Genomic DNA, 15,255 nt, shown 5'->3' on the forward strand with positions numbered 1-15,255 from the left:
GGACAGTAAAGAAATTCTTCCTTATGTCCAGCCTAAAACGGTCTTGCAGGAGTTTGTGACCGTTCGACCTCGCCATCCCTTGGGATTTTTATTTATTTAATAAAATTTAGTAATTCACAATGAATCTCTAGGTCCTTCATCCAGATCACTGAGGGTTTACTGTGCTTACAATGACTTATTTTACCTAATACACTTGCAAAAAATCCTTTTTACAGTGGGGTTAAAAAAACTGAAAAGAGCAGTTTTAAAAAGCAGGATGTGCCTTTCTTGAGATCCATTCCACAGAAAGCAAACATGTTGCTTGGGTGCAAATAATTCTGTAATAATTATTTCAGTTTCAAGTTGGACATCTGATCTTTCACATACAATGCATCCAATGTCCTCTGTAAGCTGATGCTGGTATGGTCTTACTGCAGTCAAATTTCTTTGGGGATATTCTGAGCATGATTTTTTTCTCCACAAACCAAAGCAATTTAAAAATTGCTTTTTACACAGGTGTTTGAAAATTATCACAACCATGTGTGACAGATTCTCTAAGCTTTTATTGTATAGCCTACTACTAGTAGTAATAATACATTTCATTCATATGGCTTCTTTCATCCCAGGAGATCACTAAGGATTTTAAAAACTTAACAAAGTTACATACTCCTTTTATTTAGCAGGATTGTTTCTGCCACCATTCAAATGCAGATATGTCTGGGTGGAGATGGCAGCTGTTGCACGGGACACAAGATTCAGATGAGAAGAATACCATATCCAATTAAAACTGTATGAAGGATTTAGGTAGGCAGAATATAGTTCTTCAAGTTGGAAGATTGCCAGGGTTTTAGGCTTAACTTCCCTACTCTAGTAAAAAAATTCTGGGTAATCTTTAATTACCGCAGATGGTCAGGACTTAAGTTTCATTCCTTATCAGAATAACATAGAAGTAGCTATTTTTTTTGATCATCAAATAACCGCAGGGGATCTATTTGCTACTGTCCTGAGCCAAGTACTTGTAAAGGAACCAGTCAGCACAAATACATCACGGTTCCAACAAAATGGCAGGCCAGATTGTCACCCCAGTTTCCCCCCCTGCAAACTGAGTGCAACTTGTTCCCCTTCTAATTAAGTGGCATTTTATCCACTTTGCTGGGGTCCATGCCAACACAAGGCTCAGGCCCAGGAGTCAGCCCCAGAGCACTGAGTGTTAGTCATGGACCACTGTTGTCTTGTGCCTTATACTGCTGTTTACATCCGGGCAAGCCGGGTGATGCTGCAGCATTTTCACTGGTGTAAATGATGGCATAAGGTGTAGGAGAGTGGAAAGTCTGGTTCATGAAGCACAAATGCACACTCCACAGCAAGGCAGGTGGAGGGGTCAACAGAGGAAGGCCAGGGATCTGGATACTGCTCACCTGAAAGGAGGCTCTCTCTCTACACCCTTTACAATCAGAGGACTGGAAAGGACCTCAAGACCCCTCTGATCCACCCGCCTGCATGAATGCTACTGCAAAGTCATCCCTGTCCAAAAGCTCCTCTTGAAAACCCCTTCTTTAAAGCCCTAGCTAGTCATGGCAATGAGCAGCAGCAACTTTGTTACTGAAGTTCATTCCCCAGGCGAATAATAATAACAGATAATCACCCTGATGTTTGCCTGGTTGGAAATCTGAAGTGATATATAATTTCATTGAACAACTTTAGGTCCATTTCAGTTTTGCAGGGTGTATCCTTTTACCTAGTGCACTGTAAATGCCCTGCAGGACAATCTCTAAATGTATGCATGCACTGTAAATGATTGCACAAATGTTCTTGAAGGTGTATGGGTAAAAGCAGAAAAACCCTTGGCCCTAGAACTTCCTTTATATTCAGGTAATGCCAATTGCTGTGGCTGGGTCACTTGTGAAACATCATTCATGTATTGAGAGAGACCTTAAAGAGAAATGCAGTCATCTTCCTTGAGGTCTGTAAAACAGCCTCTCCCTGATCTGAGTTTCAGCCAGAAATAAATGCAGACGAATGACAGATCCTTGGTAGCTAGGTCCTGCAGAAGAAATGCCAGGAATCCCTCATAACTGGAACTGCAGTGAATCTCACTGGGAAACTCTGGAGGGAGCTATATACATTCAACAGTGGTTGGCTCCTCATCAGATTCACCATGATGCTGGAACCAGGAGGTGGGGACAATAAAGGGAATGAAAAAATAAACATAAACCTGCGGAGAGATTCTTGGGTCTCAGCAATTTCCTAGCAAGGAAAATAAATAGAAGATGCAGGTTCTTTTTCTTTCCCCTATGGTAAAAATGCTTAGCCCAAAGAAAGCACTTTTCATCTCTGAGCAGTCTAGAAAACACTGACTCCTTAATTCTCAGAAGACCCCTGCAGGCAAGCTTTATCTTCTAAACTAGGGCAAAATTACACAATGTGCCCAAGGACAGAGATAGCATCAGTGTCAGACACAGTATCTCTCCCAGCTATAACAGGATTAGGAGCGCTTCTTTTCCCTCATTTCACACTCCAGCATAACACCCCTTTCTCCTGACCCACTGCTATATACTGTGCTTAGGTGACAGACTCCTTCTATCTACCAGTGCCAACGTAACAGTCTCCGTGGTGGCTCTAAGCTGTCCTGACGCCCTGTCACCCAGCCGGGGAGTTTCTCATGGTTTCCTCCTGAGTGGAGACAGACTATTTTGAGCCTGCAGTTTGAAGCTGCAGAGCTCCCTAACTTCTGGTCTTCCTTCATTAACCACCAGAATGATTTTTGAGGATAGATCCATTAAAATACGCATTGCATTGTTAGTGTGCTTAGATCTACTCAGTGAGAGGTAGCCTTGAAAAATACTAACCCGCCGCCATTGCAACACACATAACCAATGCACTTTATAAGATAACAATAGGGAAATGTGAATAGGCCTTTTAGGGTCCTGGCTCAACGTATGTGTTTATATGATAAAAAGCACTAGAGTATTATTTACATGCTTAGCTGGGGTTTATCCTTTTTAGACAAGTCTGGACTGCTACCTGTTATACTTGGCTCGTGATGGTTTAAATAAGAATTTATAGACCCTAAGCCATCTGCAAAATGTCCCAGTTCTTCAAGGCCAATGTAAATGCAATGGGGGGGAACCACACAAAGAAAAGGTTAACACTTCTCTTTTTCCTCTTGGCACATTTTATAATTGACTTTATAGTGTCTGAGAGCAAAGGCTTGAAGCAGATGAAGCTCATAGGCTCTCAGAGATAATTGTTGCAGTTTGCATACACCAGGAGGGACTTTATTTGGTTTCCTTCCATTCTGACGTGTTGAGAATACATGCACTCCAGGGTGCTCCAGAGAGCCAGGCTTCATATCTGCACATGAAAGCAGCTGCCTGTGATTTCTATCGCCATGTTTATCAGGAATGCTCATTAATTCAAGGCTCTTTTTTGGGAGAGGAAGAAAGACTAAGCAATGAGCCAGCTTTGCCTTTCATGCAAGGTGCCTCTACTTTCTAAACTGCAAGGGAATTAGGAACCATGTCATTAGCTTTAACAGCTACTTTGCAAACAACTGGAAGAGCTGTCCCACCATGCGCTGCTAGCAGACACTAGAGTCTGAACCTTCTCCTGCCTCTCGAGCTCTATCAGTGTTAGAGAGAGAAATTTAAAATTAAAATAGATGTTGAAACTCTACCTCATGTTTTCTTATGAATGACAGATTCTTCCTGCCCTCAACTCACCACATTTCTCCAAGTTTGAAAATTGAAGCTTCCTTCTTAGCAGCAAAGAGTGGGAAAGACATTTGTGGTCTGGTGTTTACAGCAGAGGGCTGGTGCTTCAAATCTGGGCCAGGTTTGTCGTGGCCCCTGGGCTCCGCTCTGTCACGCTGGGCACCCTCAGCTCCCACTGACTCTGCTAGACTGAGCCCTTAGGATCACAATCCCTGTGGAGCTCAGTTTCTTTTCCCCTCAATAAACCTGCAGAGATCAAGGCCCTTCCTTGAAAAATAAGGGCTGATTCAGAACTTGAAATAGCTGGCAACTCCAAAGGGATTCTGCCGTGCCAGCTGAATTTCCTTCCTCCAGATGCCCTGAGTTTATTTCCATTCTCATGATGACCCCTGCTGGTGATGGAGGAGCTGAGACATTCATATCCCCTCACCTCTGACACCTCCAAGATCTCTGATTCCTAAAATTTGGAAAGCAGCTCTCATTTTACATCCCTCCAGAGCCTGGATTTTTGAGGTCAGAGACAAACTCCCATTGTCTCCAGTTTCTGTCCACACCCAGCACAGGAAGGAGAATAACAATCTGGAAAGAGGTTGTTTTATTCCAAGGGATAGCCACACCACTAGCTCCCACGGCAGGAGCACACACCAGCTCCAAGTAATATGTTTATCATATAAAGCAGTGTAAATGGAGCTTGCACAACTTTCTAGGACGTTAAACCGGCATCTGGCCTACAGTGTGCAAATATACCTACCATACAGCCAGGCTTGAATATTAATGTTCATCCTCTTCAGAGCTCAGGAACCTGGAGACAGCCGGGTGCCTTAAATACCTTGGACAGATGAATGGATGTAATCAGCTTTCACCCCTTTCCAGTTTACAGTATAAGATTAAGCATCTCCAGTTGCAACACTGTACATAAACATATGTAAGAGGGTACAGCGGGCTGTGGAGGTCCGAGCACAGCTACTGCCCGCCTGCCCAGGGAGAGGAAATAAGAGGGAGCCTGGACCATCAGTAAAAAAAGGTAAAATAACCTTCATGTTTGCTCAATGGTTGTAGTAACCAGAAAACAGCTGTTAAAACAGAGCTGATCATGTGAAAAATCCAAACCTCCCCATGGTCCTGAGTCCACAGCCTTTCTAATCAAGGTTGTTTTCTGCTCATTGGAATGATAGCTTATTTTTTAGATTCAGAAAGAAAAACAACTCAGGGCACATAATATTGTTAAATGAAAAGGCCACCAGCCAAATCTGTGGTACGGTGAGGAAACCACCCTAAATCGCCCAGCAGCCCCCACTCTGTTCTAAAAGCTGTGTTAATATGCACCTGTTTGCCACTCAAGACAGACTCCTTACGTGTTATGGTCCCGTTAAGGATAAGAAGGCCCGTGAGGAGGTCCGGATATATCCATCATTACATATCCATGCGCCAGTTCAGCAATGTGTGCCATCATATGTTTATTTCCATTTTCCTCCAGAAAAGCATTTAAGCATATGCCTACCTTTGATTTAAGACTTATGCATGCAGAGGCCTTAATGCCCAGAACTTTGCTCCATGGGGTCAGTCCATGGTGCTAATAAGTTACCAACAGCGTGGTCTCTCCTCTGCGTCTCAGAGGCAGCAGACCTGGAGGTGACCGAGTCACTGTCTAGTTCTCCTGCTTCCACCAGCTTTTCAGTGCCTGTGAATGCACACTGCCTTCCACTATTCAACCTATCATCATCTTTTCGAAGTTTATGCCAAAAGTGATGAGATGGGGATTATTTCTGAGCATACACAGGGTGATACACTATTTAGATGTACACGCTTCTCAATATACATGAGCAGTTATAATCTTTCTATACATCTGCATAGTTTGTTTTCTTTGTCAGCATTTCTTACGGCCTAATAACAATCTGCAACTGTCCCAAACAGCTGACTTATTACATAAATAAAGGTAAGCGGTCCACAATTTTTTCTAATTGCTAAAAACATGTTCTTCCTGTTCTCAGGGGTTTCTATTAGAGATTGTTAACATCTGGGTTATTGGCACAATAGAGTCTTTGGACTGAAAGGAGCATTGCCCATGTTAACCACTGAATCTAGCCTTGTGTATTGAAAAAAAAAGCTTTATCTGCACTGTATTTACAACCTTAAATTAATAAATCTAATGAAAGCTGAAGTCAGAAGACTCTAATTCATGAGAGAAGGTGCAGAACTAAAAATTAGGAGCTGAAGATCCTTCTGTATATTTGGTGTATCACTCTGGATGAATGGTTCAGCCCCACTGCATATCAGTTTTGCCATGTGTAAAATAGGGATAGTTATATTTATTAGGCTTTGTGAACTTCTGTGAACTCCAATAGGACTCGTGGGGACAACATCTCTAAAATCCTTTTTTTTTCTTGCACTTCATTCGGCTTGGATGATGAAAACCAAATTGTCAGTTTTACTTTTGTTCCTTGTATCACTTTCTCCAAGAGCTTTCATGAGCTAGTTCATTGCCACAGTGTTTGGCTTGTAAGCGCTGAAAGGGAATGTTTAAAACCAACGTGGGGGAAACTGTTTTCACTGGAATTTAAAACACAAATGTGGACACATTTCTACTGATCTTAGATTTTGTAAAAACTTGTTTTTACAAAAACCTAAATTTCACTCCTAAATCAAGCTGAATTTCCCATTAATACTACCGGTACTTTGGAGCCAATACAGTCCATCATATCAATGACAGTTTAGGTATTTCAAAATAAGATTGTGCTATAAATCTCTGCACCATACTGTGCATTTTTAGAAATTTTGCATTCCCAAAACGCCTAGAAAAAAACAGATTCTGCACACAGAAGCCAGTTTTTCACCCTCAGTGTCTCAGCCAGTTTAATTTTATACTGAAAGCAAAAAAGGAACTGTCAACCACAAAAATCAGACTCATAGACAGACAAGAGCGGGTCCTTTCTCTGTGACTGGCCCTCAGATCTGGAGATCATTCTCTGGAGAGATCAAGATGACCACAGACCACAGCTCCTTCAGACTTAAATGCAAAAGCCACGGCTTTGCCCGAGGCTGCCCATAATAACACCACCATCACCCTCAACAGCAGCAAAATCAGAGGCCTGTCCCAGCTTAAAAGTGAAAGAGCAAGAGTCATGTTCCCATTCCTGCCACCGGATCTGCATGGGTGGGCATCTGCACAACCTCCCCTCGGCCAGCAAACAATACTACGGGGGCCTGTTTCAGATGCATTGCTGAGGTGTGCAGATGCATCGGTGCTGGGTGATCTTATGTGTATCTTTTACCTCCTCGTTCGCGTGCCACACCCTGTGCCTATAATATACTGGGAAATAGCTCCCTCTCCCCATTTATCAGTCAATCTCCCTTTTTCCTTCATGTTCTTTTTCCATAAAGATTATCAGCGATGTCCTCGCCTGTTATTGCATCACCAGTGAAGGTGAGTGATTGCATTGGCATCAGCGGGCGCTTAGCTCCACAAAGAAGATACTTACACAGCCTGATACAAGCATCTATGCCAACTGATAGCAGAAGGGTTGGGACCCTGGTGCCGTGCAGAGGTGAATGAGGAATTGCACCAAGACATCAGTTTTCTGAGTAAATGCCAGCCTGAAATTTAGAGCTGCCGGGGGAACCTCTGATCTGCTGAAGACAGAATATGGAATTGATTCTTTGCACTTGGAGGCGTGACTGGTGTTATATTTCCTAAGCCAGACAGGGGTGGTCCAGATGTCCATGACAGATTTTTGGGTTGCCACTTTAAATTCTCTTTTTTTTCTTTGTGTAGGAAAATGCTCTACAAACAGTTGCTGGTATTTGAATCGCTGTCAAGGGAAAAAATATTGAATAAATAGCATCAAACTTCAGAATTCCCTCTTCCTTAGCTGAAAGGATCTCCACTTTCTGGTCAGTCGCATGCTTTAGTCCAACAGAAATTAACTAACAGCTGGGGAGCTACAAATAGTGATAGTTAGAAACTTTTAATGTGCCTTTTAATTCAACTCCTGAATATTACATGAATGTTTTGCTGGGACAGAGTACAAGGCTTAAACAGAACAAGCTTTTGTGTTACCAAAAAAAACACAACAGGTTGGGTCCAATCTTCTCAATTCAGTGCTAGTTTTCCCTGAAGAAGTGATTTAGGAGGCTGAGCCATTTTCCAGTGACTTAGGCACTGGTTGGGAATGCAATTTTTTCAAATTATCTTAAGTGAGCCAGGCACTGAACTCCCCTTGAAAGATAATTGGAGGTAAGCAGCAAACTAATCTCTGTGCTTTTGAAAATCCAGCTATAGGAATTTCAGTGAAAGTCGATGGGACTTATTTTAAGAGGCACCCAAATTACTTGACAAAATAGGACTGGGGCTCCATTGACAACTTGAGTAAGGATTTACAGATTGGGTCCAATATGCGTATTTCAATATTCTGGTACTATTCAATGTTCAGTGGAGCTGTAAGTATTTTCAACTCTTACTACCTCCCACTTGGTAAGGATTCTTCAAAAAGATCCTTTACTGTGAATGGTGGGATGTTCCAGATTTGAGTGCAGATGGGTGTTGCTGAAGGACTGTTTGTTGTAGTTGGATGTTAGCAGTAGATCCCAGTATAGCTGAAGAAAAGCTCTTCCTCTCCCTGTCTTTGATAGTCTTCTGAATCAGTGGCTACAGCATGCTGGGTGAACAAAGAGCATTCAAAATACTCAGCACAAAAGTAGTCTCTGATGTCATTTATCTCTGTTTAGTGGCAGCTTCAATGAGGTTTATAGTTGGCGTGCCACTTGCTGGGGTGATTGCTTTAATACAGCGGGGCCAACCTTTTTCGGCAGGTGTGGTCCAAATTAGCCCCATGCTTTTCCCAAGTGTCACTCCAATCCTCTTCCCCTGCCCGATCTACTGCTTTGCTTTCTTCTCCTTGTCCTATCTGTAGCTGTGCTGCATGCCCCCTTCCCAGTCTGCCGCGTGCCACATACACAGGCTGCTTGTGCTACAGCTTGGCCAGTGGCCACCCCCACTGGAACATTTGTAGCCTTCTCTGGGGAAGAAACAGCTGCCATATCACCCAAACACACAAAACTAGGTTTGAACTGACTACATTAGCAGAAAGGGAAGGACACTACATAAGAACTTTCTGGGACTTATTCTACATCTGTAAGCCCCATTTGGAAGAGCTCTGTTATTTACCTGAATCCCTAGTCTTAGGTGTTTGTGTAGCTCTCACCTGTACACATATGGTGTAGGAAAGAGACACAAGAATTAGGGAATGCCTAATATCAGGGGACAATAACACGGTGTACTCAAAGTAGTGTGCTATACTTTTAAACAAGGCAGAAGTACAACTGCCTGCCTCAAGTCTGTGTGCAAATTTTTATGCATGCCTATGTCAAGTGCACTGTCAAATCTGGTAACGGGGTATTCAAGCCAGGGAGTCAGCTGTGTGCGCATTTTGGACAAGACAGTTTGAAACACTGTTTGGAATCCTGGGATCGAGGAGATGAGAGCTGAAGGGGCCTTGCCCATGTTCAATCTGTCCCCATTCAGACAGATTTGAATGAAATATGAACACAAAACTCAGGATCCAGCCGTGCAACTTTATTGTCCTGATTGTTTCCATGTACAAGCCAGTAATCACGGTGTAGGCAGAACTCCCAGTTCCACATGCAAAGTACTGAAGCATCAGCCTAACAGATGGCATTGATGGGGCCTCACTTGCAGCACAGCTCTCCATTTGTGTAGCAGCAGCCAGCTCTTCAGGGTAGGATAGGACTGCTCTCTCAAGCAGGAGCATCCCTGTCTAAACCACCTCATTCCATTCTCTTAACCTGAGAAGTGAATTAGTTGGACCTAATCATGCCTGAGAAGAGTGTATTTCTTCCTTGCATCTTTACGGGTTGTTTTTTATTAGTCTTCTTTATGAGTGCTCTAAATAAAGGACAATATAATATAATATAATGAGTTTCATACATCCCTTTCTGTCTGCAATAATGAGCTTCATAACATAATGGAAAAAATATGGAAAAGTTTAGCTCTTCTAAGAAACTTCCATCCATGAATTCCCAAGGTCACGCCCACCTGTCAATAATAATGATAATCATTACAATTAATAATGAATGAAGGAAGGCTGTCATATTACTACAAGTGAAACTGAGCTTTACAGTTTTCTTTGTCTCTTATAATTGAATCCAACTCTGTAAGAAGGGGGTGTCAAACATCTGGCCTACAGGCTGGACTGTCCCACAGAGCCATATCATGCAGCCCCCAATGCTGCCCATGGGTCTCAAAGTGATCCACAAGCAACACATGGGGCACACCAGATGTCTCAGGGTGCTGCACAGGGAACCCATTCCAGGTTGTGTCCTGGAGGTTCAAGGCAGCCACTGTAGCTTCAGAGCAACCATGTGCTACTCTAGTCCATGCCCGGATGAGTTTAGGTGCAGACAGAAATTACATTTGTTGTGTGATCGGCCCTTTGAAAGTGCTCTACAGCCATGCCCTAACAGAAGAGCACGCTGCCGAACGCCCCAACCATGAGATAAGTAAGCCCTCATTGTATGAGGGTTCAAATTAAGGCGCTCCAAACCAGAGCACCTTCATTAACTTATGTCTGTTCCAGTGGCTGGGCCGCTGCAGCCCAGTCCTGTTCCCAGAGCTGTCTCAGGATGGAAGGGGAGCAAGCTTAGACTGGGGTTTGCCCAGACTGCACTGGAGTGGGGGCAGATGGACTGGAGTCTCCCCACTTCAGGGAGCTCCAATCCACCCAACCCCACTCCAGCACAGGCTGGGCAAACACAAATCTGGGCTCCTTCTCCCCCGCTCCCTTCCTGAGACAGTACCAGAGATGGGACTAGGGGAAGAGGCTGCTGACATGCAGCCTCTCTTGCTGGATCAGCTCCAAATTGGAGCTTGATCCTCCACCCTCCCAAACCAACAGCAAACATCTGTTGGATTGCGAGGACTGGTCTAACTCATGGCACTTTCTGTGAAGTGCCATAAGTTAGACGAGGGAGCTGCACTTCTGTTCGCACCTTTTGACACCTCTGGTGTAAGAAATGCAGTGAATCCTGGGTCCAAGGAAGGTTCGCCTTTTTGGGATGCTTCCTCTTATTCAGACCTGATCAGAAGCCCACTGAAAGCAGGGTAGAGAACTCCCTTGCTTTACTTAGTCTCATTTGGTCTTGATATTGCTATTGGAATAAAGCACTCATGCGTTTGGTTAATAGCAAAAATTAAGTTGAAACAGCTGTTGAACCACATGTGCATTTCTGAAACATCAAACACCACTTTTCATTCTCTTGTTTCTTGATTAGTCTGTTGAACATCAGTTTTCTGGTCATTCCTCCACTTTAATCAAGGCAAAATTACCTATGAACTGAGTATTTTAACTTTTCTCTGTATTGTTCCAGGAAAGTAAAGGTAATTGCTACTAGGTGAATTAGTCTAAAACAATGAATTTCAATTCATCTCACAGCCAGTGAGAAAATAAAGATAATTGTGTGGCATTTCCTGCTGAATTAGGGAGAAAGGGGGATTTTTTTTCTTCAAATGATATCTTTTCAAAAAAATGTTTTTCACAATTATTAATAGTGTATATTTTTAAATGTCTGTTACCTTCAAACATGCAGCTAAGCTGACTACAGTAATTGTTAGGAAAATATTGCTCTCCCTGTCCCAGTGGTGGCTCAGTGAAAACCATGACTTTGTTTAAGAGGAGATTAAAAAGTAACAAGAAATTGCCATTGGTACAAAGACCAGTGCAGCTTTCTGAAAGCATGAAGCCTAGTAAAAATGTATATTTTCATATTTTCTGTGTGATGTTCATCATGTTATAGTGAATAGATCTATCTGGCGCTCATTGAAGGCAAACAATTAATGCGGGACCAGGATTGGGCATGAATGTAGACTCCAAAATTCCCTTAACAATATGAAGCCAACTACTGAAATGGTACTACCGACTTAGGATGTCTCCATTTTTACATGCCCTTTGGTGCTAATCTTCAGAAATCTTAAGCACCCACTTTGTAAAGTCAAGTCTCAAAGAAATGTCACAAACTGGCATCCAGAAATTGAGAAATCCTGTACAAAAGCAAGTAGATGGGGAAGGATCTCCTGTTTTGCTAATGGTTTAAATACATATGCTTTGGAAACCAGCTCTGCAGTGAAACTGTTTATGTCATCGCTCAGCTTAAATAAATTGTAATACTATAATGTACTTTTAAAAAAGAGGTTTAAACTTTGTAAGTTGTAAGCAAAATGTTTATGGTTTCAAACATGACTTTTCAAGCATTTGACGTATAAATACGTTTTTTCTGCAAGGCATGGATGCAGCTGTGAAGACCATAACACGTCAGGTGACTTTCTCACATCAGGGCAGTCATAGCAGTAACATATTTTTGGAATAAGCAGCACGAATATAAAAGCAAAATGTCTCTATTATATAGTCTTTACATCAACAGGTGAAAAAATGGCAGCCTAATTTAGTTTTCAACAGAAAAAAGTCTTCCTCAGAGCCAAAGAAATTCATTTTTGTTGTTTAATCTGAAATGTTGCCAACATTCAATCTGTAATGGGAATCCAGTGGAAAATATGGGGAAGAAGAATTAAAGATAAATGTCACTTTTAGTTCAGCAACTTTGCCTAAGTAGAGTTTAATAGAAGTTTGAAGAGGTTTTGCCTGAGAAAGGAGGGAAGACCACATCCTTTGTGGTTTGTCTCTAGGATTCACTATAATTAGGTCTCACAACATCTGCTAGAGAAGCAAAGATGATTTTCACAGAATTTTGCTTAGAGCTACCTGATCAGTAAAATGCAGATCGGGTCTAATTAGACCCTCTGTCCAGTTGGTCAAGGGGTCCCCTGGAGGAGATTTTAATGGAAATCGGGTGTCTAAATCTTTCAGGTAGCTTTGCAAAGCTCAAGTTTTAAAATCTGTTTTTTGTTCATTCCTGGTGTGAGAATATAACCTTTGAAATGTTTTCATGGAACAACATTCTGTTGAAATGTCCATACGTGATCAAAAAGGTCACATTTTCAACTAATCTCTGTTTCTGGAAATAACCAGGCATTCACCTTGGACCTCAACTTCCATTGAAAAATATTGGCAAGATCAAGAGGTGTCCATGAAACTTTTGCTGAATACTGATGAAACAGCAAAAAAGAAATAAATCATCAGAAATATTCTGCCCAGTTGCACACACAAGGTCCCTTGGAACTGAATGGCACTGCTCTTGCCCAGACGTAAAGTGTCCATGTCAGAGTTTTCAGGATCAGGACATAGCCTGCATTGGAGTGTAAAAGACAAATCCCTCAACATTCAAAAGATGTCATCATTCATAAGTTTTTAACTTCAGATAAAACTTTTTATTATTATTTAAACCTGCCACAAGGAACCGTAACGCCCTAAAAACCCAACCTTAATGTGTTCCAAGCGGACCATTGGTAAAAGACCCTGGTTCAGAGAGAGAGTTACAAATTTTCTAACCCTTATAAAAATAAAGCAAGCCAGAATGGTCCTTGTTTTCACCCAGTTTTGAATGGCTCCTTGAGAACTGAAGGCTCGTCTTATAAATAACTTCCTCGTTTTATCCTTCAGGATCTGCTATCAACACGTTGCCTTCCCCTGGATCAAAAATTGGTTAAGTAGGACAAATATAATGTTCAACATTTTAACAATAAGGTTATTCCTGTTTAATCAATCTCTCCTTTACTAAACTGTATGAAATTAGTTTAATGGAGTGCCAAGATAAGTAAGAAACTGAAATTAATCTGAAAATTTCAGTTACTGCCTGTTAATGGTGAACTTTCCTGCCTTTTCTGTTTTGAAAACTTTCCAAGGTTGGTCTGAACTTGAGTGAAATATCTTATTAAATGCTGCCTGGGAATAACTTTTGCATTGGATGATTTAAACGCAAAAATATATAAAAGCTATACAGCCCTGTATTTTTGTAAGGGCCTTAAAATATAATAGCAAACATACTCAGGTATGTTGCATAGGTAGATATTTTAACAAGGCAGCTGAATATATACAATCTTTCCACCTTTAGTCTATGACTTGAAAAAAAAAAAAAACAAATTCAGGAAGAAAAAGATGTAAATGGAACTGGTTGGGAAGTTAAATGTGAATATAATAAAAACCATATCTTTCAGATACTTAAATTATACAGTGCCAACTAACAACAGCTCTTTGCTGGAAGGATGACTCCACTGATAAACAAATAATACCTGGATTGCCTCTTAACAGAGCAGATGGGCTTAAATGTATCTTAAAGCTAAATAAAATGTTTAGATGTTCATTTTCTGAGTCAAACATAAGACTGTGGTGTTAGCACAGTAGGAAGAAATGGGGTGGGAGAAGTTAATATGTAAGTTCGCTATTGGTCCCAGGGCCACAAGGTTCAAGTGCTGCCCAGGCGAAACTACCAGCTCATGTTCAAGTTGATCATGGACTGCCGGCCTGCACAAAGTGGGCTTACTGTCTCTTGATCCATTTTAATGGACTGCTGCCCTCATCACAAAGAAACCACCACTGGAAGTGGTACTAGCATACAGGACTGTATGCTAGGTGTCACAAGGTGTCCCCAAGCAGTGACAAAGGCAGGGCTGCTGTAGAAACCTGGATTAGAGCAAGGTAGCTAGCTGTGTTACTCTGAAATCAGGCAGAAAGCAGGGCATGTGGGCACCTCAGAGACCAACTTGTTCAGAGAGGCATAAACTTTGGTCGGCAATATAACCTGGAATAGAAAACCGCCTTGTACTGACTGGATCCCCGTGCTGCTCTCTGCAAGCCCTTTCCACCATGTCCGAGAACCACAGAAATGTAGAGTTAGAACGGATCCCCAGAAGCTATGACACTGTAGCAAGATCAAATATAGTTAGACCATCCTTTCTCCTCGGTGAAAGAGATACCACAGCCTGCACAGGTTTCAGGACTTCATTACCCTAATCATTAGAAAGTGTTTACTATTACCCAACCTAAATCTTCTTTGCTGCAAATTAAGGTGATTTCTTCTTGTACTTCCTCCAATGGAAAAGGGTAACAATTGGTTACCAATTTTTTTACATACTGGAGGACTGTTATCATTCCCACCCACCCCCAGTCTTCTCTTTCCTAGACTAAACAAAACCAGTTCCTCCAACCTTTCTGCATAGGTCATGTTTTCTAAACCTCTTATCTTTCTTAATGCTCTCCCTGGACTCTCTCAAATTTATCTACATCTTTCTTAAACTGTGGGGCAGAAAACTGGACACAGTACTCCTGTGAAGGCCTAACCAGTGCTGAACAAAGCAGAAAATTTGCCTTTCAATTTTGAATGAATTAGCTTGTTTTAAAACAGCATCATATTGTTGACTCATATTGAGTTTGTGATCTCATATATACCACAGATCCATCTCTGTAGTTCTGCTGCCTAGCCATTTATTTTCCATCTTGTATCTGAAGATTTGATCTGTTGTAGTAGAACAACTTGAAAGTTGCTTTGAAATATACAGGCCCACACAAGGTTGAATATCTAACCAAAGGTGGCATCACAGAGTTGAATCCCAGCCACTAACACCCCCCTTCCTTTTTTTTTTGTTCTGTGCAGACAG

This window comes from Crocodylus porosus, unplaced genomic scaffold, assembly GCF_001723895.1.
Source record: "Crocodylus porosus isolate Cpor-Errol unplaced genomic scaffold, CroPor_comp1, whole genome shotgun sequence".
In the NCBI taxonomy this organism is placed as follows: Eukaryota; Metazoa; Chordata; order Crocodylia; family Crocodylidae; genus Crocodylus; species Crocodylus porosus.